Source organism: Pteronotus mesoamericanus, unplaced genomic scaffold (assembly GCF_021234165.1).
Source record: "Pteronotus mesoamericanus isolate MK-2021 breed Mesoamerican mustached bat unplaced genomic scaffold, CSHL_Meso_final scaffold_1186, whole genome shotgun sequence".
Lineage (NCBI taxonomy): Eukaryota > Metazoa > Chordata > Mammalia > Chiroptera > Mormoopidae > Pteronotus > Pteronotus mesoamericanus.
Genome location: NW_026555302.1, coordinates 1,618,985 through 1,643,857, shown reverse-complemented (window position 1 = coordinate 1,643,857; position 24,873 = coordinate 1,618,985). Strand labels below are relative to the sequence as shown.

The 24,873-nt window shown below is 42.1% G+C and overlaps 1 protein-coding gene across 2 annotated transcripts in view; it reads left to right on the top strand.

Moving 5' to 3' along the window:
• PTPN14 (protein tyrosine phosphatase non-receptor type 14) overlaps positions 1 to 24,873 on the top strand; it is a 153,861-nt gene that overhangs the window by 79,896 nt on the left and 49,092 nt on the right. The window lies entirely within an intron of this gene.

Sequence of the window (24,873 nt, the reverse complement as noted above, 5' to 3'; positions counted from 1 at the left end):
ACAGAAAGAGAAACGATGGCTTGTGAGAGGTGGAGAAATTCTTAGTCAAACAGAAGGACACTTAATAATAGCAAGGGGAAGCCAGAGGACTCCCGGCCAAGACGACTGCTTTTAGTGTAGCTCTGGGGGTTTTTCCAAGTCTTTCTCCAGGGAGGAAGTCCCTCCTGATTTTATTTTATTTTATTTTATTTTTACCCCCCCAATACCAAAGAAAGAGCTTTTTCCACAGAAAAAGAATTTTTGAAGATGGGATTTAGGCTTCAAAAGTGTAAGCTTCTGACCACATGCAGGGTTTGAAAAAAATTTAATTCTGGGACATTTTTCTTTTACCAAAACATGTTTGTCTTTGCATTACTCACTGTGGAATGGTATGTTTGCCTAGTGCAAAGGAGCTTTTAATGGTCCTAATGAGGTCAAATAACCTTGCCTTCTTTTCCTTGACAGGTTTGTGGCCTGTTGTTTAGGTGGGTGGTGCGCTCTGTGTAGAAGCAAAGCAGGGGAACCACTGCTGTCCCCTGCAGTCACTCCGCACGGCAAGGACAGTCTTAGCACACGGTCGTACATCCGGCCGGAATTCCTGGTCTGTGGGACCTGGCCCAGGCTCCCTCCACCTAGTGGGTGCTCTCTCCAGATTTTCAGTCCCTCTTCCAACATCTCTAAATGGAGGCTCTGGGCAGGGCTGTTAGGTAAAACTGCCTAGTGCTTATTCCCAGAGAGATTTAAATCATGCCTAATCTTTCCGGGATTGTATGGCGACATTCTTCCATGGTAAATGGCATTCCTGTCGGGGAGGAATTCCCTGGAAAGGTGTCATTCCACACTGAAAACTGCACTGTATGGGTGCCGTAAGGAAGGTAAGTGCATCTTTTTGAGATGAGGAATGACCAAGGGGTTAGGTTCCTACATTTTTAGACTATAACAGGGGCCCCTTTCCTCCCAATTACATTTCTGGGTCAATGGCATATTGATGGTAAAGCCAGATTAGGGGAAGCCTTACGTCCCCGTCAAAGCCAAAAGGGTGTTTTATTTTTTTTAAACTAGGTTTGAGGACAGAGTTTTACTGACCTTACAAAAGCCTTCTTCACCTTTCCTTTCTTCTAAGTACCAGTGCCATCCCCAGTGAAACTCTTGCCATCTGCCTTGAATGCAGTTGTGAATAAGTCAGTGTCTTTAACCAGTGTTTAAAGTGTCTTTTTTAAAAGCTCTAATTATGGTAATGTTTCCATTTCCTTTTACAACACCATTTATTTTGTTCCTCTGGTTCTTTGAGTTCTTTTATTGTTTTGAAATGCTGCTTTAATGGCTATTTAAAGTGTACCCATGGGCTGGGAAATAGGGACTCCCTTCCAGTCCAACGTCAGAGGCGGCCTGTGTTCCGAGCTCCTAGAATGTGCTGAGAATCGCAGATCCTCCTCCTGGCCCGCTCCAGCTGGTGAATGGGAACTTGTTCTCTCTGCGTTGATGATTGAGGACACCCGTGTTCCTGCCAGATATTTTAGATATTTTAAGACGCTGTTGATGCTGGGATTTAATCCCAATCGTTATTCTGAGAGGTTAATGTAATGTAGGATGAGATTGACAGAGGAAAACGGCTGTAACCGACGGAGCGATCCTGAAGGCGAGAACTGCTTTCCCAAAGGGAGGCAGTTGGGGAAAATGGTAGCTGCCATACGCATGGCTTTTTTGATTCAACCTTTATTAAGCCTGGTAGACATTTTGCGAGTCAGGAGGACGGTCAGAATTAGCAGGTCTCAGCACCTTCCCTACTCCCTCATAGAGCTGCTTCTCTAATCAGCGATTATTTCATATCCGTGTGTTTGGTTTATTGGAGATTTATTTTAGTTTGTCCTTAAAGCTTACTGACACCCAGGGAGCCTGGCGAGAGTGTCTTCCAGGACCAGGCCAGCTTTAGGGCCCGACCTCCTGTGCGCTTAGTTGCCCTGACCTTGGCTTAGTGCTCCGCTGTTGCCCTCTTGAAATTCTTAGTTTTTGAACAACGGGCCCTCCATTTTCATTGGTCAATGGACTTTGCAAATTGTGGAGCCCATCCTGCCGAGGACGGGCCCTCCGTCCACCTCTGTTCATCCACCTCCGCTTGTTTTGCTGTTAACCTTGTGAGTTGCTCTCAGGTGGGTTGGAGTCTACTGTGATGGGTGCGATCAAAGAGAAAAAGGAAATACAAAAACTTGCAGGGGGACAAAAATAAAATTTTCACTTATCTATGCAAATATGACATTAGATACCTGGTCCTGGTAACCATTTCTGCTCCTGGACCTGCCTCACTGGAAAATCTTACTGAGCCGGGGGAGCTGTTACAAAATCAATTTAATTTTCTTTAGGGAAACTGATTGATTAGCTTTTCTCAATCCTCAACTAGGATTTCCTCATGTCTTACTGTGAAGAAGAGGACTCTGCAAAGTTTATACTTGTCTTAATTAAATCAAGGGTACACCCTCATGCCTGCTTTGTTGTGCAAGGCTTCCAAATGCAGGGAGCTGCTTCTGGTCTCCCCCTTCCTCCCCGCCCCACAGGAAAAAGATATAGTTTGCAAGATAGGCAGGGTCATAGTTAGCTAAGTAGGCAATCCACTGCGTGGGAACAATGAGGTAAAGACCAAGAAAATGAAGTTAACCTTTAAGCATAACCTGGGTGTTTCTTTGGTATGCTTTCCCTTTAGGGGAGAGAAAATAACTAATAAGATAAGTCAGTATTCTTTAGTAATGTCACTTGACATCGTTATTCATGTAGGTGCCCTAAAATGAGAAAAATCAGAATTTGAAAAGGAAATATATCAGAGTCACCCTTTATTTTTCAAAGGGAACCTTCCTGGGATGTTCGGGCTCTTTAATGCATCTGACATTTGATTTCATCCTTTATAAAGCAAGATATACTTCTGTATGTTTTCATTAGTAAAGCAATGATTATTAAAAAAAAAAAAAAGGTGAAATAGTACTTCCAAAAAACCCCTTTGCTTTATGTGTTAAAATTATCTCATTTTTAATCATATAGTTAATATAATATGTGTTTACTAGTATTTGATGTTCTATTCTGAACTTCTCAAAAGCAAACAAAAGTCATGTGTTTCTGGTGAACCATCCTGAAAATAACTTAATTTCTTAAGCCAGGATATTAATTGTATCCTTCTGTATTTTTTAATTTTCAAAGATACATTCATTTATTTGTTCATTCACTCATTCATTGATTCCAAATTGGTTCAGCATTCAACCCATGAAATGGCTTGTAGTAGAGCATGGATTAAAATTTTAGATGATGCTATTTATTCAAAAGCTGAGAAGAACATGATGATCCCACACAGCAGTGTTTACCTTCAGTTGAGGGGTGGGGAGAGGGGAAAAACCAACAGAAGCTGTGGGAAGAGGTGTTCTGTCATGTTGAAGCACGCCGGCTGTGCTTTCTGCATTTTTCAGAGACATCTACTTCCTTATAAGGGATTCTTGCAGATTTGTTGGGGTATCATTATAATGGGTGGGATTGGGAATGGTGTGTTAATTTCAATAATGGATTAATAAACAAACAAACAAACAAAAGAACCCTTGTGGGGAGAGGGAGGCACAGGGAGCAGATGTTCTAGAATCCTTTGCTTCGTGTTATTCCTGGAAACTCAGTGCTGGGGCCTTGCGTTGGGCACAGCGGGTGGGCATGGAGGCGGGAAGTGACAAGTGTGCTATATAATCACACATGAAAGTGCCCGCAGTGCCCGAGCAGCAGCAGGAGCTGGAACGCACAGAATCCTTTTTTTATGCTTTATGGCGAGGCTGTTGTCTGTCCCAATGTAAGACCTGAACCTCCCAGTCAGGGGATATTGTGATTCTCCAAGGTTCTGTGGAAGAACAGAATTTACGTTCCATCACCTGACACAATTGAACAATAGGAATAACGGTAGCGGCCAGCATTTGTGTGGGAGCTGCTGCAATAAGTCTCTGCAGTGATTTTCAGTCCTCACTGGGACCCTGTGAAGTGAGCGTTCTTTTTAATCTCTTAAGAAAGAACTGTTTTTTTCCAATAGAAGTTGTATTACTCACAAGTGGAGGTTTCATCTGTTAAATAAGCCAAATCTTGTATATTACTTGGTCGAAGAAATACTGACTACATCAGTATTACCAGAGCAGCAAGGAGTTTAGTTTCTGTTGAAGTGTCAGCAGAGAAATGCAGGGAGCCCAAGTACCTGTAAGGTCAGAGATTATGAACTGGTCTCACGAGGGCCTGTAGGTGGGTTTCGTTTCACCTGGACCGTTTTGTGAAGAATTGAATGCAGATGCTTCAGAGGTAGGCACTCGCTGTCTAGTTTGTCCCAGTTCCCCGGCTCCGCACAGTGTTACCATCAGCAGCATCTACTCCTCCATGTGACTGCCTGGCCCTGCCGGGCTTTAGGTTGCGACCGCTGACACTTGCACTTTCGTAAAACTTGAAGTGCTTCTCAGTACTGGCTCACTCTATCTATCACTGGCTCATCACTGGCGCAGTTAGATTTATGCCGCTCAGCGTGCAGCTGTCTTCACACCTCAGCCACCTACACGCGCCTGCAGACGGGTCAGCTGGGTGTATCATTTCCCTCAACGCCTCGTTTGAAAACCTTGTTTCTGTGTACAATCACTCCAGAGTTCCAAATCACATGTCCCTGTTCTGTGTGTGCTGGAGATGGGGCTCAAGTTTTTCAGATTTCCTCTTTGTTTCTTTCAATATCTGCATTGCCTGTGGTTGTCCATAAAAAGTTCCACCCACCAGAAAGGTACCAAACATCCCGTAGCACCCCCCTCCCCGCCCCAAAAAATAAATAAATAAAAACAAATAAAAATAAAATCACTCAAATCTTTTACACGAACACAACCTATCTGAGAAAGTACAGTTTGCCTTTGCCTTCTTTACACGGATTAAACTTTACCAGAGTCGTAGTTTTTATTTATTTTTTTTTATCTAGACATGGAACGCTGCAGATTGCAGAGGCCAGTTGCTTTATTTTACAGATGAAGAAACTGAGAACCAGGGAGATAAAGGGACTTCGCCCGTAGTCACACAGCTGCTTAGTGACAGAAGCCTGGCTCCTGAGCCAGTGCTGGAATGGTTTTAAGCGAACCAAGCCTGCAAGCCCACGGATGCGACTCATTGAAACTTCCAAAAAGCCTTTCCCCTCCTCCTCTCCCTCCCCCTGCAACACGGAGGGAGCCAGGCTGCAGAACTGGAAGGGATGAGTTTTGTCAAAGGGAAGGAAGTCGTTTAGACAGAAGAAACAAAGGGTAGGGGAAAACAGGCACTGCTTTGAACGGAGTCCTTTAAATAGTGAGCATTAGGTGGAGATTGGAACGAAGATGGGTTTTATTTAACATTTTTATCGGTGATCTGCAGCCCTGGGCACATGGTGAAAGCGCCAAGCTTTCAAAGGACACTAAACCCTTTAGAAGAGTGGGAAATGGAGACATTGGAAATACACAGTAGAAAGGTGTCAGCAAGTATCAAGTTACCAGGTGTGACTATGGAGTAATAATACTGCCATTTGGTGTCATTTGTGCAAGCATAGGAGGAGTCCTCATGGAGGAGACGTGTTGCAACACGTTCCAGCTGAACTCTCCTTCCAGGTCAGCCTGTCAGTCTTGTGCCTGCAGCTGGGGAGAGTGAGGAGAGGTTTCGCCAGCATAAAAATATGTTACTGTTTTTCAGAGCAAAGCCCAGCAAATTTTACGTAAGTTTAGCTAAAAGGCAAGTCAGACACATGATACTTTAATAGAAAATCATGCAGATGATGCAGTGTTAGAAACAAATGTTTCTGACCAGGACATATGTTTGGGAGAAGGTAAAAGACATTTATGCTGATAACTCAAAAAATCCGTAGATCTAAGGAAAATTGGAAAAGGTCAGTAATTTGGACCCTTGGAATCAATGAGCAACTGCAAAAGGATGGATGCTGATGGAAACTTTGGAATGCAAGTTGTACCTGCCAGACTGTGTTGTCTATTTTGAATGATGGATGGAATTAGCAAAGAACTGGTATTCAGCCTAATCTTCAAGGAAAATAAATAGCTAGTAATAAAATGTAGTTTATAAAGAAAACTCTGCTACAGTAGGAGCACAGCCTTGAAGTCATAAGACCTGGCTCTTAGTATTTGTTTCTTGGCCAGGCCCTGCAGTCTCCCAAAACTCCGTCCTCTGTTTGTAGTCAATCAGGAGAACATACTAGTGTAGCTATTGTGAAGATTAATTCAGGGAGCACCTTTCACCGTAGGCATTCAAATAATGTTTGTTTTTTAAATACAAAAGATATACTAGAAGGTATTGGGGAAATCACTGCATTCCTTGGGAGGCTGTGCAGGGAGGCTGTGCAGATAATGTCCACCTGGTGGAAGAATCAACCTTGGCCATCACTAACTAAAAGTGTCCACTGGAAGAGCATTCTGGGAAGTAGTTCAGCCTAGCCAAGTGGAGGTATTACAATGCCACCAAGCCACTTAGTACATACTTAGTGATTAGCAGAACCCAAATCACTATATATAAACCCTGTTTTAGTAGAAACTCTATTGAGTACAAATTTGGTGCTGACTCATGAGTTCCAGACATCAAAATTACCCTCAAAAGACTAAGGATTTGAGGTTGCTCTAGAGTTCATATTTGCCTTTTTGTCTCTGTCCCTTTCCCAAGATAGAGTTGCAAACACTAATTTAAGCAAAAAAAAAAAAAAAATTAGTTGCAAAAATTAATTTATTGTGATCATAAACATGTATTCCCCAAGGAGGTTTCCTGCCTTCACCCCAGTTCCGTATGGGGGGTGGAGGTGGGGGCAGGCCCCGTCCCGCGCCCTGGCTGGTCCTTCTCGCTGCGCCGAGGTTACCAGGTGAGTGCGAGGGAGCAGGGGAGGCAGGTCTGGCCTCCCAGTCTCCCAGAGGGTCAGAGCAGCTGTGCAGGGGCTAGAGGGGCCAGCCTGACCTGCTGCTAATCTTGCAGTACTTGTAACTTGAAGAGGGTATAGTCTGAGAAAGATTAAACAGATTCCAGTTAAAGATTCTTGAAGGAGATGACAGACTCTCGGTAAGTGGTGATTATTAAACAACAACAACCACTACTAAGAAATTAGGGGCCTGTGGATTCTTTAGGTGCGGTCCTTATTGGTATGTGTCAGGATTGCCTGTGCTCTTCTTTAAAAATGCAGTTCCTTGTCCTCCTGACTTCGCGGATCAAATCTGTTTTTAATCAGTGCCACAGGTGATTCTTACTCTTAAGTTTGGTTAAATGGAGTGCAACTATGTCCTGGTGTTCTTCCTGTTAACAGCTGGCGTGTGATGTTAGTAAACAGATGTTAGTAAACAGATGTTATAGACTCTCTAGGTGGATTTCGAGCAACTGGGGAGGAATTAAACAGTTGCAAAGTAAATAGAATATGTGTGGGCATCCTCATGCGGTTCCTGGAAGGAACAAAGTGGAGAACCCAAGGTTCTGCAGGGATTTTGGTCAGGTTGTATTTCCTCTATTTCAGAATACATTATTTAAGTCTTTTAGTTAGACTTTCATGATGCATAATGTAATGTATGTTTACATACACATATAAATTTAGGGTATATGTTTATTGTACAAGAATTTAACATTATGTGCACCTTTAATAAAGAAGTAATAGCTATTGACTGAATTATACTACTCTAGGACTCTAGAATCTTCACAGAGACCTTTCCCTCTAGTCCCCCGGGCTTTGAAATTGTAGATTTAATTTTAAAACATGAAAATTTTTCAAAACTGAGAATCCTGTGTATGGATTTCAGTAATTCTCTTTCCATTCTCTGATTTGTCCATTCCTACTGCATTTAGGTAAATGTGAGATGAAACAATAGATAAATTGAGAAACAAGAATAAAATTTCAGCCAATTAAATTCCCAAAGTTGTGAAAATATTAAAGTTTCTTTTCCTGATCACTTTTATTTAAAAAAAGATATTCTTTTGTAGACTGTTTCATGGAGTCTTTGATTCCAACTACTAAACAGAAGCACAGTGTATTTAAAAAAAAAATTTAAAGATAGGCTCATTTCTAGATAGCAGGTATCTTAATTTTCCAAACAAACTTCTGTGGCCACCTTTTTACTGTAAACCGAGAGGCGTTCGTGTTGCAAATGCAGGTACGCACACCTCCTCCATGACTTGATATTCTTTCTCTTGTTATGTGTACAGAAGCGTTATCCTGAGACACAATATTCTGACAGCTCCCCCCCTGCCCAAATATTCCACTCTTATTTTTAAAGGTATGGCTTGGAAACAGTTTATTCACAGGAAGTTGGAAAATACCAGATATAGGAAACTGAATTCTTTACATCTGGTTGCTTTTCAAAAGGGCTTCCCAAATTATTCGACTGTTACACCTTAAAGGCATTTTTCCTTTCTGATTTAATATGATTATTTGCTAGTTTGTAACATTGTATAATAATAACTACAGTACAATCAGAAATCCATATAGAATTTAAAGCGCTATAGGAGAAGAATGTTGAGTTACAGAGTCTTATCCACTGCCCTGTGATATTTGCATTTTACCTGGAAACAGACACACACACTCTTGAAACATTTTACCTTTGACTCAATATATAAATGATTGGATTAGAGAGTATTTAAATGTGTTAGAGAATCAATCTAGTTTTTGATCATGGGGAATGAAATATATATGTGTATTTAATTGTCTAGAGTCATGTTTGCTAATATTGTAAAGGAGGCTCATGGAGCATTGTACAGATTCTCCTCTTAGATTTTCATTTAAGAAACCCAGAATTTTGTGATGATAACAGAGGCATTACAAGCCATTAACTCTGACTTCTCCTTAAAGAAGACAGCTTGACCAGGCCCCAACCAAAGAAGTCCATGTATCCTCTGCTTAACACATCCTAGCCACTGCCTTACTCCCCTACCCTTCACTACTGCATAATATTCCAATACAGGAATATATTACAGTGTACACATTGTGTTGTGGAAGGTCATTTGGATTTTTCCATTTTGGAGCTATTATGAACTGTGCTGCGTTTACATTTCTAGTACATGTACTATGAACGTTCTTCAGTCTATTAGGTTGAAGATCTATAGGTGTCCAATCTATTAGGGAAGAGGAGATGGCCACTTACAAATATCTGAACTTCAAGGTAGTAGTACATGTTAGATGCTTACCGGGGGTACCCTTTATAGGTAGAATGATAAGGGCAAACTTAGAGAAGGGGTATCAGGGTTTTCCAGAGAAACAGAACTAACAGGATCTATCTATCTATCTATCTATCTATCTATCTATCTATCTATGTAATCTATCTACATGTATGTATGTATGTATGTATGTATGTATCTATCTATCTACCTATCTATCCAGATCGATCGGTTGACTTTAAGGAACTGAGTCACACAATTATGAAAGCTTGCAAGTCCAGCATCTGCAGTGTGGGCCTGCAGACTGGAGACCCAGGGAGGAGTTGCTCTTTGAGCCCAGAAGTTGTCAGCTGGCAGAATTACCTGTTCTTTGAGGGAGGTCAGTCTTTTGCTTAAGGTTTTCAACTGATTGGATGAAGCCCACCCATATTATGGAGGATAGACTGCTTTATTCAAGGTCTACTGATTTAAATGTTAATCGTATCTAAAAAATTACCTTCACATCTAGAATAATGTTTGACCAAACATCTGGGTAAAATGGCCTGGCTAAGTAGATACACATAATTAACCATTGCAGGACATATCATGGACACTGGATTTTGATAAGTGAAGCAAGACTATTGGAAAGGAAGACAAACCAGGCCAGAGACTATAAGCCCATTTTTCTCCTCAGCATGCACACCTAAAGGATAAGGTGACCCCCCTCAGTAGCAGGAACTCCCTTATGGTGAAGGTAGAAGGTGTGGTGGAAGCAGAACATTCTTAGGAGAGGAAATTAGAGGGGAGGAAAGTTGTAGTGTAAACTGAAGGGTTTTCTGGAATGTGGTAAGGAGCAGCTAAGTTGTAGCAGAAAGAGCCCTGGATTTATGTTTTGGTTTCACGCCTCCATTTCTAGGATAACTGTGCAAGCTGGCTACCTGCCATGAGCCATTTCCCACTTCTGTACAATAAGAGATGATGGAGTGCGTTCCTTCCATCCATCGTCACAGACCAGAGGCCATCGATCTACGTTGCTTCTAGTGCTCCTGTTAATTTGCTGTATGAACTTGGGGAAACCAGTTAGCTTCTCTGTTATTTTCTTAATCTGTTAAATAAGTTATCCTTTACCACAGTGGGTTGGAAGTTTCTGTCTTATAGATATAATTAAATCTTTTTGCATAAGTTTTTGATTTCTTAGAAGAAAGGATTTTTTGGAAGTTTAAGATTTTCCTGTTGCTATTGGGTCACAGGTTCCTGGTCTGAAATCTCATTCTGTATCCTGGAACTAAGTTACAGAGTTACTTTTCTAAAGTTTTAATTAGGTGATCTTTAAGGAAAAGTATCGTCTCCCATATCAACAGTACCCAGTATTTTCATTATAAAGGAACCACGTTTACTTTTTCTTCTTGTCATAAAACCCTGTATTTTGAAAAAATTATCTACCTTTATTACTTTCTAAACATTTTATTACAAAATATAACATTTATTCTTAACATGGAACAACTAGTATAATTTAACACAGTTTTACATAAGTAATATTTTAGTTAATTTGGATAACCATTATGGGCACTGTACCACTCATGCCTGGAATTTTCATTTATTCATGCATGCTTGTGTACATTCAGTAAGTATTTGCAACAGTAGCTGTTGTGTATGTTAGGAATCTTCCAGATACTGGAGAAACAGCAGCAAACAAAATAAAGTCCCCGCCCTCATGTTCACATTTTTTGAAATATATAGGTTACGAATGTCGTCTTCTATATTTATACAGTTCAGGTTGAAAATTATAAGGACATATGGTACCCTAGTTACCTGAGTGATTAAAATCAGATACCAAATTGTATTCTCAAAAAAAATTGTGAAGCAATGTTCAATTCCTGACTAACAGTTTATTTTTGTGTAATAATTATGACAAGTCCCCTCCATAGAGAAGATGATACATATCAGAAGATGTCGATGTTTATATAAACATGTATATATGATAAACTATAAAAGAGTCCACTCTGTTCTTTTTTTGTATATGCTTTTGACCATATTCTCCTTCAGACTTAAGTTTATGATCATGACCTTTACGAGGAAACCACCCTGTCTATAAGCACTGTCATTCCTTTATTTAAGAATTGATGGAGGTTATATAGAGTGTACTAACTTGATAGAGTGGAAACTTAGTTCTGTGTGGCTCGCGTATAGGACTTAGTTGCTAGTGTAAAGGTAATGGGGCTCTAGATGAGTTTTCATACACACAATAAAATGTAAATAAAATGCAGGGACTAGTAGCTACGAATTACACAAACTTGTTTTTCCTCCCTGATCTTTTTAGTGTAGGTATCTTGGTCAAGTTATGCTGTGAAGACCACTTTGAGCTATTACCCTTTAACTTGATGATGATGATGTTTTCAAAAGTGTGACAGTTTCATAATGAGGATCCAGTGGGGAGTGCCCATGATTGGGGCTTTTTAGAGATTTTGCCAAAGACCAGGTGAGGGTAATGTTTCATTTCTCATTTCCCACCTCTTGTTCTTTTGCTCACTCCGCGTTTGCTGTATAGGTCCCCTGAACGTTCTTCATCTGTAGTCAACATTCAGATCATAGAAAGCAGGTAAAAATATTTATGAACTTCATTCTGCAAAGATATTTATTTGTCAGAAATCTGAAACAGAGGATTTGGGGGAAAAGGAAGAGGAAGAAGAAGAATGTTGAGAAAAAAGGAAATCCATTCCTGTATCAGAGATGCCCTCCTGGCTTTAGAAAGATTGGATAAAATATTTGGGAAAAGAGGTTTGATGAACTTGTAGGTTTTAGTGAAAGATAATCTGGTCATATATATGTTTTTTAATCAATAGTTAATTTCATTTCCCTCAAATTTATTTGTTAAGACGCAGTCTGTCAATTTTCCAAAAAGAAGTCTTTATCTGAAAATTCAATTTTGGTTGCTCAGGCCAAAAATGTTGCAGTTCCCCTTGAATTCTGTCTTTCTCATACACCCCATTTTCAACCTTCAGAATGTGCCCTGACTCGATTCCCTTCCGCACCCCCTGCTGCTTCTCTAGTGCAGTCCGCAGTCATTTCTCCTGACTGGTCCCCGCCTCCACAGCAGCGAGGATTATTCTTTGAAAACATGCCAGTTTATGTAGCTGCTTTGCTCAGCCCCTTCCGCTGGTTTGCCGTCTTACTCAGGAGAGTCAGAATCCTTACATTTTGCCCTGGAAGGACTCTGAGCTATGCCTTTCCTCGTTGCCTTTCCCTCGTCACTCCCTACCTTTTGTCCCCTCGCTCACTCTTTGCTACACTGCCTTCATTGACCTCTTTCAACACCCCCACTGCATGCTTTCCTGCAGGCCCTTGTCCCTGCTGAACTAGACCAGTATTTCCTCACATACCCACATGGCCAGCTGCTCGCATCCTTCAGGTCAGGTTAAGAGTTCACTTTATCAGAGAGATATTGCCTGACCACGTCCCACTTTGCTACACTCCATACCTCTTACCTGAGTTTATCCCAGTAAACTTACTTACTTTATTCTTGCTTGGTGTCCCCCCTGGAACATAAGCTCCTTGAATGAAAACAGGGACTGGAATTTTTTAGTTCCCTGCTACATCCCTAGTGCTGAGAGCAACTGGCACATAGTAAGTGCTCACTAAATTTTGTTGCATGATGAATAACTAATTGAATATATTTACTAGTATATTTCTAATATTTTACCAGTAAATAGGGTCTAAGTTGGTTTAATTTTTAAGAGATGAAGAGATCATCACAGCAATAGAGTTTGACAACTTTTATAATGATTTCTAACCAATAGATTTTGTGCTGGTTTCATGAACATATTAAAATAGAGAAGACCATATATTTTCTGCAGTCATAATTTTTAGGAGCAGCCTACTAAGCTTTTATTTTAACAGGGCATTTGAGTACCTACTTAGGACCTCTTTTCTGTAGGAATCATGTCCTGTGAGCATAGCCTTATGCCTGGTACAGCCAACTGTCGGTCCAGAACTGGTCCCCTCTCTTGGTTTTATGCCTCTGAGTTAGTTCTTGGGTCCTAAAGAGGTATGTGATGTTTTCCTTCTCTGGTTTCTAATGAGATCCTTTTAAATTGTTACACATAGAATTAAAAGGGAGAATGTGTTTATAACCACCTTCTCCACAAAATGGAGATAATGAGGAATTTTCTCTGATGTGGGAATTACGGTTCTCTGCTTGACAGTCCACCTTCCTTGTCCCCATACCTACAGAGTGGGCTTCTTTCTACCTGTGCGTAGTCCGTTATCACTTTGGGTCATCATTTTCTTTACTAGGACACCACATTTTCTCTCTTAAAGTTTACTACGGGCTGCGGGTTGTAAAAGCTTGCGTGTAGAGCCTGGGGCAGTTAGAAAAGTACAAGAAGAGAGGACATCTAAAAATTATTTAAAATTGCATTTAACAAAAGGAGGATCAGTCCTTTAACTCTGGAGCCCCAGAAGGGGTTTGAAAGGAAGAAGTGCAGAGAGACATGTTCCATGCCTGAGACTATCAAATACAATTTTGGCAGAAGTCACATCATAGGAGGATGCTAGATTCTTGGGCAGTGAGATGTTTGCTGGTTTGGTATTTTATCTTTGGCAGTTGTGTCTACACTTGATATCCTCAACTACTTTTGAAGATTCTGCAAGAGAAAAGTATTCAATTCCAGCAGTAAAAAGTCAGTAAATTGTCAGTGGATTCATGTTGTAATGTGTTTACAGCCTTCTGTAGTTTTGTTCTTCCTTCCAATTTTTCCTTTGAGATTTATGCTTCAGACTTATGGAAACCACAGAGAGCACCAATTTACTACACAGGCACAATGTTATAATGAAAGAGCCTTTGACTAAAATCAGGAGGCTTGGCAGGTCACCTGGCCTCTCTGAGGCTCCGTTTCTTTGCGGGTAAGTGGGAAATTGTAGTGACTTTCTTAAAGGGTTGTTGTGAATATGAAACGACATGAATTATGGCTCATGAAAACACTTGGAAAACAACTCTACAAATGGAAAGCACTGTTATTATTAAGGATGATTGACTTCTGGCCTCTGAACATCTATAAAAATTGAGTAGCATTTCAATTGTGGAGACTCCAAGTCTTCCAAGCTTTTGCCAGGAGTGTGGCGTGTTTTGTTACTTCTCTCAGAGTGCCTTAGGAACAATGTCAAGTTGCTTGCAGCCAGTCTGTAATTAACTGGCTGCACATAAGGCCACATCATATATGGCTGCTGTGATGTAATGGAAATGTAATGATGCTCTAATGGAAACGTATGGTGAAGACCTACTGTGTGCTAGAGGTTGAGGGGAAATACAGAACAAAAGAAGCTTTTAAAATAGCTAAGGAAGCAAAGATAGGTATGAATGATTAAACAAATTGCCTAATCAATACCATGTTAGAGTTACAAAATACAGTGGGAACACAGAGATTGGACTGAATTATTCCAATTTGGTAGCTGGAGAAAGGCATTAGATTATGCAGTGTAATATAAAGTGTTAGTGTAGGTGATCTGATCTGGGGATTTTTCTTTTTTCTGCTGAGTCCAGTATTCTATGCCAACTGTTTGGGTGGCTAACTTCCAAAAAAAGCATTTTTTTTTTTACCCACTGGGTTTCTCTGAGTCAGTAAATGATCACAATGCTTTTTGCATAGTTACCAAGTCTAGTGTCATCTGCTGGATCTGTGAATTATTGAACGAAAAAGGGTGGCCCATGCCCCCAAGGTACCTATAGGCTTGACAGAGATAGGTGGGCCTATCCCAGAAATAGATAAAATCTTTGATGTTGAAGTGCTGTGACTGGGAGGAGGTTGGCATGGCTCTTCCTGGCCGGCTAGACAGCGGAGTTGGGTGGGTGGGCAGCTGTCTCATGACAGGTCTGTACTATGGAAATTAAGGCTATTCAGCAAGATCTTAAAGTATTTCCTCCATTTCTGACTTTAGGGCAGAAATAGCAGCTGTTTTGCTCTTTCTGATGAACATCCCATTCAGCTAATGTAGTCTTTTTTCCTGTCATTATTTTAAAGTATACTGTTGGTCTTTCTTTCAGTCCTTAGACATTTTTAAGCTGTGACTATTAGAACATGTGCAGTAGGTGACAAAGAGAGCAGGGGATAAGCACGCACCTGCAGAGTTTTAACACTAAAGCCTAAAACTCAGTGATTAAACATATTTAAAACTTAGATTAGTCAATAAGTAAAAACCAGCAGCAAGAGTGTAAAATTAGATCTTAGGGCCAGAACTTGGGTGTGGTCCTGGTTTCCATGCCAGAGATGGTGGAGGGAAAGATGTAGATGGTTGTTCACGTGGAGTACCAAGGTATCAGGCTCCAGAGAAAGGATGGGCCCAAGGGAGGTAATAAAGGATTCTCAGCCCATCACTGTGAACAGAAAAAGCCACAATCAATGACAGATCATTCTCTTCCAACATTTATCTTAGACTGCAGGTCCTCATAGCGGGAAGGTGTTCCTTTGGCCTGGCTTGTCACTTGCCTTTTGACCAATATAGAATCTTAGGTTGTTCCTGGAGTCCAGCAGGCGTGCAAGAGTTGGATAGACTAGCACATCTGATTTTTAAGAGTTGAAGAAGGCCCCTTCTTTTTGCTCTCTTGCTGATGGTAAGAAACTGGCTTAAAGAAGCTAGAATCTTAGCAACCAGTGGTCTCCCCATTTGCTTCATCCATACTGCCTTTCCTGGTCACCAGCAGTGATCACGTACCCTATGTATCTAGCCATGTGACTTAATATAGGCAGGGAACTTCTAGTTCTAGTGTAGTCTCTAGGGCTATATAATCAATTAATGCCTTTCATTCCATCATTCGTTCGTCAAACATTTGGTAAGCCCATAGTCAGTATTTCCTGCTTATTTCTAGGACATGACTTTGACAGAAGTGGCTTCTTTTGGCAGTTGTTCACCTGTGAGAGTGTAGGAGCTACCTTTAATTAGAATTACAAGGAAGGACTGATGCCCGTCCACAAAGCTGACCCTCTTGCCTCATATTTGTTGATTTTTTACTTATTTTCACCTTCAGACTGGGCATATTGCTTATAAAAGTAATGTTCTTCCATCTGCCGGCTCACCAAATTTTGAAGGATGTTATGCAAACTTTCTTAGCCACGAACCTGGCTCTTCACCAGGAAGACAGATCTTTAGGCAGTTGACTCACCCAGCTTCCAGCTGTAATTTAAGCTCCTCTTTCCCACAGAGGAGCTGTAGGTAATATTAAGGACACATGATGTTCAGAGAGGCAGGTATGTGGTTTGAGCTGATGAATCAAGACATATTTATTCCTAAGGGTGAAGGGATCCGGCTCCATATTGTACAGTGGTAACGCAGGGGAGCGGCTTTGGCTGGGGAATCGCATGGAGTCTGTTGCTCGGTGCCCTACTTGCCCACTACAAGAGTTCATTTCATCCTGTTGTTGACCTTTGGCTGTGATTCATCTCTGGGTTATTTCTTCCCTGCTGGGTAGCTCAGAAAGCAGTTTTACATCAATCACATGTAAACAAATGATCCACACTTAAGGGTTTTGTTTTTTTTTTTTTGGAAGACCATTTTTTTTTTTTTAGAGCAGTTTCAGGTTTACAACAAAATTGAGGGAAAGCTATAGAGATTTTCTGTATACCCTCTGCCCCCTCCCTCGCACATGCATAGCTTCCCCCATTATCAACCTCGCTCACTAGAATTTTCACCAAGATGTCCTAGCTTGACACCTCATAATCACTCAAAGTCTATAGTTCACATTAGGGTTCACTCTTGGTGTTGTGCATTCTGTGGGTTTGGACAAATGTCTCTCATATGTCCATCATTATAATATAACACAGTATTTTCAGTGCCCTAAGAATCCTCTGTGCTTTGCCTATTCATTCTCCGCAAACCCCAACTCCTGGCAACTACTGATCTTTTACTATTTCTATAGCCTTGCCTTTTCCAGAACATCATATAGTTGGAATTATTCAGTATGTAGCTTTTTCAGATTGGTTTCTTTCTCTTAGTGATATGCAATGAAGGTTCCTCCATATCTTTTCATAGCTTGAGAGCTCATTTCTTTCTAATGCTGAATAACATGCTGTTGTTTGGATATACAACAGTTTATTTATGTAGTCACCTACCGAAGGACATCTTGGTTGCTTTCAAGTTTTGGAAATTATGAGTAAGCTGTTATAAACATCTGTGTACAGGATTTTCTGTGGACATGTGTTTTCAACTCCTTTGGGTCAATACCAAGGAGCATGACTGCTAGATTATATGGGAAGAGTATGTTTAGTTTGGTAAAGAACTACCAAACTGTCTTCCCAAGTGGCTGTACCATTTTGCATTCTCACCAGCAGAGGATGAGTTTTTGTTGCTCCACCTATGTGTCAGCATTTGGTGTTGTCAGTGTTCTGGATTTTGGCCATTCTGATAGATGTGTAGCAGTATTTCATTGTTTTAATTTGCATTTCCCTGATAACATATGATGTGGAACATCTTTTTATGTATTTATTTGCCATCTGTATATCTTCTTTGATGAAGTATCTTTTAAGGTCTTTGGTCCATTTTTTAATTTGAGTTACTCGTTTTCTTACTGTTGAGTTTTAAGAGATCTCTGTAGGTAAAGAGGCCTTTATCAGATATGTCTTTTGCAAATATTTTTCCCCCATCTGTGGCTTCTCTTCCAATACTCTTGTTATTGTCTTTGGCAGAGCAGAAGTTTTTAATTTTAATGAAGCCCAGTTTAGCAATTATTTCTTTCATGGATTGTGTCTTTGATCTTGTATCTAAAAATCATTGCCATACCGAGGGTCATCTAGATTTTCTCCTGTTATCTAGTATGGTTTTTGTGGTTTTTCATTTTGCATTTAGTTCTGTCATCCATTTTGAGTTAATTTTTATGAAAGGTATAAGGTCTGGTCTAGATTCATTTTTTTGCATTTGTAATTCACATTTGTCCCAGCGCCATTTGATGAAGAGACTGTCTCTCCTCCATTGAATTATCTTTGTTCTTTTGTCAAAGATCAGATGACTCTTTTTACGAGGGTCTCTATCTGGACCCTCTCCTGTTCCGTTGGTCTGTTTGCCCATTCTTTCACCAATACCACACTGTCTTGGTTACTGGGACTTTACAGTGAGTCTTGAAGTTGGGTAACATCATTCCTCCAACTTTGTTGTTCAGGATTGTGTTGATTATTCTAGTTCTTAGAAGGGTTTTTTTTTGTTTTTGTTTTTAAACCCTTTGTCTAAAACCAAGAATTTCTTTAGGCTTCGTGCTTGATGTATAATGGGTTACACTTTTGAAACGTTTAGGTTTCTCTTTCATACCATAGCAATAACATCTGATAATCGTACTAGGAGGTGATGAATCTCCCTCTGTTTCTCTGTCAGCATTTTATCTGCTCAGAAATATTTGAGTGTTTACTAAGTACCAGGTACCAACATTAAATGGTAAGACCCAGCCCCTAGCCTGGGCGGAGGTCACGGTTGGGGGCGGGGCGGTGACCTTGCAGGAGGCCTAGGTGAAGTGCTGTGGGGCTGTGACAGGGGTCCGGTAACTTACCGGTGGAGAGGGTTTGGGAGGCCTGATGGAAGGAGTTAACGTTCAGCTGAGCTTTGAAGGATGAGTGGCCTCCGAATGGCGGGGGATGGGCAAGAGCGTCAGGCAGAAGAAGCAGTGAGGAGGCAGGAAAGAACACGGGGCGGGGCGGGGGGTGTGGGGTGGGGCGGGGGGTGTTGGGAAGCACAGTCTATTTCATACAACTCCAGTACGTGGCGTGGGGTGAGGCAAGAGCTAGAAAGTAGGTCTGAGTGGTCACACAAACCGTAGTGTTCTGTATCAGAAGTTTGAACTTTTTCTTGGTTAGGGCTCTTAGATGTTTTGTTGTGTTGAGATAATATTCATGTAACATTTACCATTCTAAAGTATACAGTTTAGTGGTTTTTAGTATATTTACCAAGTTGCGCAACCATCACCACTGTTTAATTTCAGAAGGTTGGCAATCTTTCTCCATTCCCTCTCCCCGCAGCCGCTGGCGACCACTGATCTACCTTCTGTCTGTATGGATTTGCCTGTTTTGGACATTTCATGTGAATGGAATCACATACTATACAGCCTTCTGTGTCTGTCTTCTTTCACTTAGCATAATATTTTCAGAGTGCATTCATCTTGTAGCATGTCTCAATACTTCATTCCTTTTTATGGTTAAATAAATTGGATGGATAGTTCACATTTTGTTCATGAGTTGATGGACGTTTGGATTGCTCTCCCTTCCTTTTTTTTCTATTATGAATAATGTTGCTATTCGTGTGCAAGTTCCTGTGTGAACATGTGTTCTCAATTCTCTTGGGTATATACCTAGGCGTGGAATTGCCAAATCACATGATAACTCCATATTTAACTTTTTGAAGAGCTGCCAGACTGTTTTCCAAGTCATGGGAGATTTTTAAGACAGAGCAAAACAGACTTAGAGTCTATTTAAACATCGTAATCTTCAGGGCAGTGTTTTCTTTTGAGGCTTGGTATTTCCACTTCCGACGCCATGTCTTCCTAGTTCAGGGCAGCAGGGCCCGCGGTAGTGAACCTGCTGGTTCTTTTCAAGTCTAGCAATGGGCTTGCTTTAAAGGAACCTGTACCCAGTACCACAGGAGGGGACAGAAAGAAGGGATGTCAGGGTATTCTCTCTCCCTCTGGGATGTATTGTGGAGAATGAATTTTTCTTTTTTAAAGAGAAGCCCTGGTTAAATGATAGGCTATTATTAGGGACTTTATCGTGCTTATAAACTGTACTTGGGTTCCCTGTAATTTGTTATAATTAATGCAAGAGTTCAAGAGCAGAAAGCCAGGATCAGGTTGTAGCCTGCTTCCCTCTGTTGCAACACCTTGCTATCATTGGCCGTTTTTTCACTAGTAGTTAAGGCCCCCGTGTGTTTACATGTATTTAAACAAACATCATCCTTTTTAGGAAAGAATTGCAGTCCTTTGGCTCACTGAAACTTAAGGAGTCTCAGTGAAAAGTTGGGTGTCTCTGGCAAAACAGGGTATTGATCGGTGAACGCTGAAAACTTTTGGAGTTGACCTTTTGCCAAGACAGTCTTGTCTGTGTGTGTTTGCGTATACATGTGCGCGTGTTTGTGTTTCCACACATGTACATGTATTGGCTTGTGGTGTGAAAAAGGCCAGAAGGAAAACTTTCCCTTTTAAGGTGATCTTTGTCGAGTTATAGTTCTAGCCTTTTTTTTTTTTCCTCCCCTGTTGGGTTATTTCAGTTTTGCATACTTGCAGGCGGGTTGGCTTTGTAGTTTGCTCGACGATACAGTTTTAATTGACTGTCAACTTGAACATTCATTAAATATAAAAGCTTGTAGATAGTGCATGGGCCAGGGACCAAACACCTTATTATACCTGAATAATCATAAACTAGAAGTCTTCTCAGGGGTTTTGAGGGTAGAGGGACGGAGGAAGGGAGGCGGTCATGTTTATCTGGTTGCGGGCCTGTGTGCACACTGTTTATCTGGTCCTGGCAGACGGAGAACGGGGTGGACCGCCCTGCCCAGCACCTGGATTTACAGCCGTGAACACCCTTTGGAATGGCTGGAATGTGCTGTTCCTCTCCTGTTCGTATCTCTGTCCGTCTAAGAGTTAAAATTACGCTCTGTTGTTGGTCTGTGCCCCAGAATCCTAGGAGAGCTTGTCCGCAGTCCCCTCCTTTTTGTCTTTTATAATAGAGAAACATGCACATTCATTTTTTTAAATATTCATTTTCAGCCAGAAAGCAATGTGAGTGCTTTGGTCCATTCTGGACTGGCCAGGGGCTGGGGGTGGGGTGGGGTGTGGAATCGGGGGCCAGTACATTCTAGCAGGAGTCTTCTGGTACTGCCGATTGTAAAGGAAGTTTTCTAGTGAGGAAGGGGCACTTAAAGTCTCAATAACGTTCCCTCTCCCTCTCCCTTCCCCTCCCACTCCAGTACTTGTTGAGAAAGGCTTCACAGACAGAGGAATCTAAGGGTGATACTGATATGCCCCCTCTCTATAAATTGTCACATCCCTAGTGACCATGCCCATGGGAAGAGATATGTTGATTTGACTGACCTTGAACTCCAGAGGAGGGCAAGGCAGACCGGGCTGTCTGATAATAACAGCGATACAGCAGGTTCAAAGTTGCAGCGTCCACTGTGCCTTCACTGGCCTGCTTTTTAACTGTGAAAAAGCATGTGCTTTCTGTCCCCGCTCTCCTCGGGCAATGGCGGTAAGAAGAGTACTGCGTGGGTGATGTGTGCTGATCATATCACTTCATTGGGTGGTGTTATGGTAACAACAGAATGAAGTCTGGATAACTTTCTTATCCATAGTATAGAAGTTTCTTTACTCAGAGCCAGAGTCGGCAAAGACTGTGTGACTGATGAACAGCCGTCTGTTTTTAAAAATCTGCCTTTGGAAACCCCCACACTTAATGGGCCCAGTTGGTACCTGCTCGTGGGCACGTGGGCACGGCCTCTCCTGGCTAGGAGTCTCCAATCAGAGACCTCAATCTCTAGACTTGACTTAATCCCTTTCTACATCTTAAAAAGTTGTAAACAAGTAGTTAGGTGCATGGCTCACTCAGTCTTCTTTCCCTTCCCCTGCCTCTGGGTGAGGAAAGTGAAATACCCCAGAGGCTCTTGCTGGGAGAAAAAACCAAATCTGAATAATCCATGGGCCACCTTGTGCAACATGGCGTGTCCTGGGCTTGGAAGGGACAACCGCTGGTGTCCGTGCTTGCCTCAAGGGCTGCGGCCCAGACCACCTACTGGGGGAGGGAGGGCAGCCTGGTTGCTGAGGTCCTTCCTTAGAAGCATTGGGTCATAAAAATCACCAGGTAGTGGTGCTTTTATTTCTGACTTTATGTTTAGATGTTAGTGAAACTCATGGCTTGCCTGTGAGGGCTGGGAATCAAATCCCACTCTCATTGTGGGTGTGCAGAGGGGGCGTTCAAAGGAGCTCCAGGCTCTGGTCTGTCCCTGCCCTCGGGGAGCACACTCACCTTAGGCAAGTCATTCTCCCTCACTCCCTCCACCCTGTTTCTTTCTCTAAAAACAAAAGGGTTGGACTTTTTGAAATCCTTCTTTTGCTAAGTGAGGCCAGCTCATGCTGAGACAATAGGAGACCCCCAAGCCCCTGCTGTTTCCAAAGACAAAGGCTTGTTTCTTGCCCACGGTGCGTGTCTGCTGTGTCCACTCCCTCCTGCCCCGGGGATTAGGCTCCCCGAGTGAGCGAAGTCCCTGTCTGGATTCTTCAGGTCTGGGGGTGGGGGTGGGGGACGGGGATGGGAACGAGGCGCACGCTTGATCAGAAGGCTTCCGCTTGGGAGTGGCACACGTCACTGCCACATCCGTGGCGTGGACCCCAGAGCTAGTCAGTGCATGAGGTGGCAGGCATGTGACCCTCTGGAGGGAAGGCCGCCTGGGGAGCAGCAGCAGATATTTGGAACAGTAATAACCGCCTCCCACCCTCCTGCCTCCATGGTCTTGTGATTTGTGCTGAGAATGTTGAGTCCTGGGACAGGAGCAGGACCGCAATCAGATCTTCAGGCTTCCCTATTTTCCCAGCTATTCCCTGTTTGAGGCCCTTCCGCTGAACTGGACTTGGAATATTTCACTCATGGGAGGGGTGAGAGAAATATTTTGAAGGCGGCATGGACTTGGCCTCTGGGTTTCTTGCACCTTTTTGGAGGGTTCTGTGCTCACACAGGTCATACCTTTCAGGACAGCACATGGAATTTCTCAACCTGAGAAGCAGCCACAGACCTGCAAGTAAAACGTGGTTGCCTGAGTGCTTTGATAAATCCCTCACAGGCAAGTTAAAAAGAGAGATTGCAGATTTTAGCAGTTCATCTGTAAGCGTTGAGGGTAACGTTAAGGAGTGGAATTGTGCAAGGTTCTCTGACGCCCCTGTCGGAGGGTTTGCTCTGTTGACTGGACCAGGTATGGCACTTTTTGAAACTTCCTTTTCAAAAATCGCAGAGGGTGGAAGGAACACAGAAAAGTCACTTATTTTCTTGAGATCAGATAGAAATGTTTCCAAGAGAGGAGACTTCCAGAGACTGGTTAATAGTAACTGTCAGGTTCCAACTGCAATGTTGGATAGAGCTAATTACCAGGGAAGCTTTTTTGTTTCACCCATGGAAACCTGTGTTTAATCCATGAATGGAATCTTTCCTATAGGTTCAAAACAAAACTAAAACCGTTGAAAATAGCCATTTTACCTCTATTCAATAGGTATAATTGTGGTGACCAGTTCTTAGAAGAGGGAGAACAGAATCCTAACCTCGGTGCAGTCATTGGACCTCGACAGCCAGATGGTTTCCAGGTCTTTGAGTGCGAAAAATATTAAAAAGTTTTCCTTGTGAACTTGAGTTTTCAAAGAGGATCCCTTTGGAAAGTTGGCAAATACTTACTTTCCTGGCACGAAGATCAGGTTTTTTTTCTTTTCCCCTCCACCCAGAGCTGTGACAGGGTGGAGTATACTTCCATGAAATTGCATGTTTCCAAAATAGGATTCACTCTTATATTTTACCGCTGTTAGAATTGAATTGCTAATCAAAAATAAGCAAAACCCAAACATGCTAGAAATAGAATTTCAGCCCCTATTCTCTAATTTAGTCTTCCTCGAGGATAGAATTATTATATTTTATAAAAGTGCCTTTTGAGCAAAAATGTAGCAAATAGTTTCCAAAGTGGTCCAAATTTCCTTCTCATTTTGCAGTCCCATGAAGCACTATTCCTGAGCTCATGTGGTAATGGCACTGGGTCATGAGTGCTGCCCAGATTCTCGTAGCCTGGAAGGCTTCCAGGGAGGCCACTGTATTCCCCAGCTCCTCGGCTTTGTATCCCAGTACAAACCTACATCCACTCTCAATCACCAGGAGCTGGCCTGGTGGTCCCTGCAGGTGGGTGGGCGTTCACTGCTGCCTAGGATGGCGTGGGTCTGTTATGGAACCTGCTCCTGCATCCCAGAGGTGATCATTGCAGAGAGAAGTTGGGATCAGGAAGGTGAAATAACTAGAGCTGTTGCTTCACTGGATCCTGTGGATTAATTAGTGGATGGTCTGTTCCCAAAGGTATCAGTTGATCATTTTTACCTCCAAGGTGCTTTGCGAAAAAAGGCTCCAGCTCTGGCAGATAATGCCAGGATAACACCTTTGAAAATATTTTACTCATCGGTTCTTAAAAATTGAACCCTTAATAGTGCTCTAGGGACAGAAACTTGACAGCAGCGGTCAGGAGATGAGCATTTCTGTGAGGCAGAGCCTGTCTTAGACCATTCCAGGACGTCCCCTGGCTTCTCGCTAGCCTAGACGTACAGGAAGTGCTTAGTATGTTATCTACTTGTAAATGACGCGGACTGGAAGTCAAAGTGTCTATCCAATAGTGGCCCGTAAAGAGATTATAAATATTTTAGTGAAAAGATAGGATGGGAGCAGGAAAAATGGGTTGTTTTTCTATGATGTATTAAGTTTGACCAAAATGGATTTTTAACCGACTCCTGGTGTTGTTGGTTCCTCTGTTTCGAGGATACATTTTTCCCAGCAGAGACTGACATGGTTGTCTTTACTGTGTCCAGTGGACTCAGAGGAGGGAAGAAGGAGAGGTTACACTGGAGTAGGCGGAAATCCTGGTTATTCCTTCAAACAGGCAGTAGATCACTGGGTAAGGATGTCCGCATCAAGCGAGGGCCAGCAATAATTCACTCTCACTGCCGATTGCCTCTCTCCAGAGGAGCTGGGCTCTGGGTCACTCCAGACTTCCCCGAACTGACATGCCAAAGTTAAGAAAAAG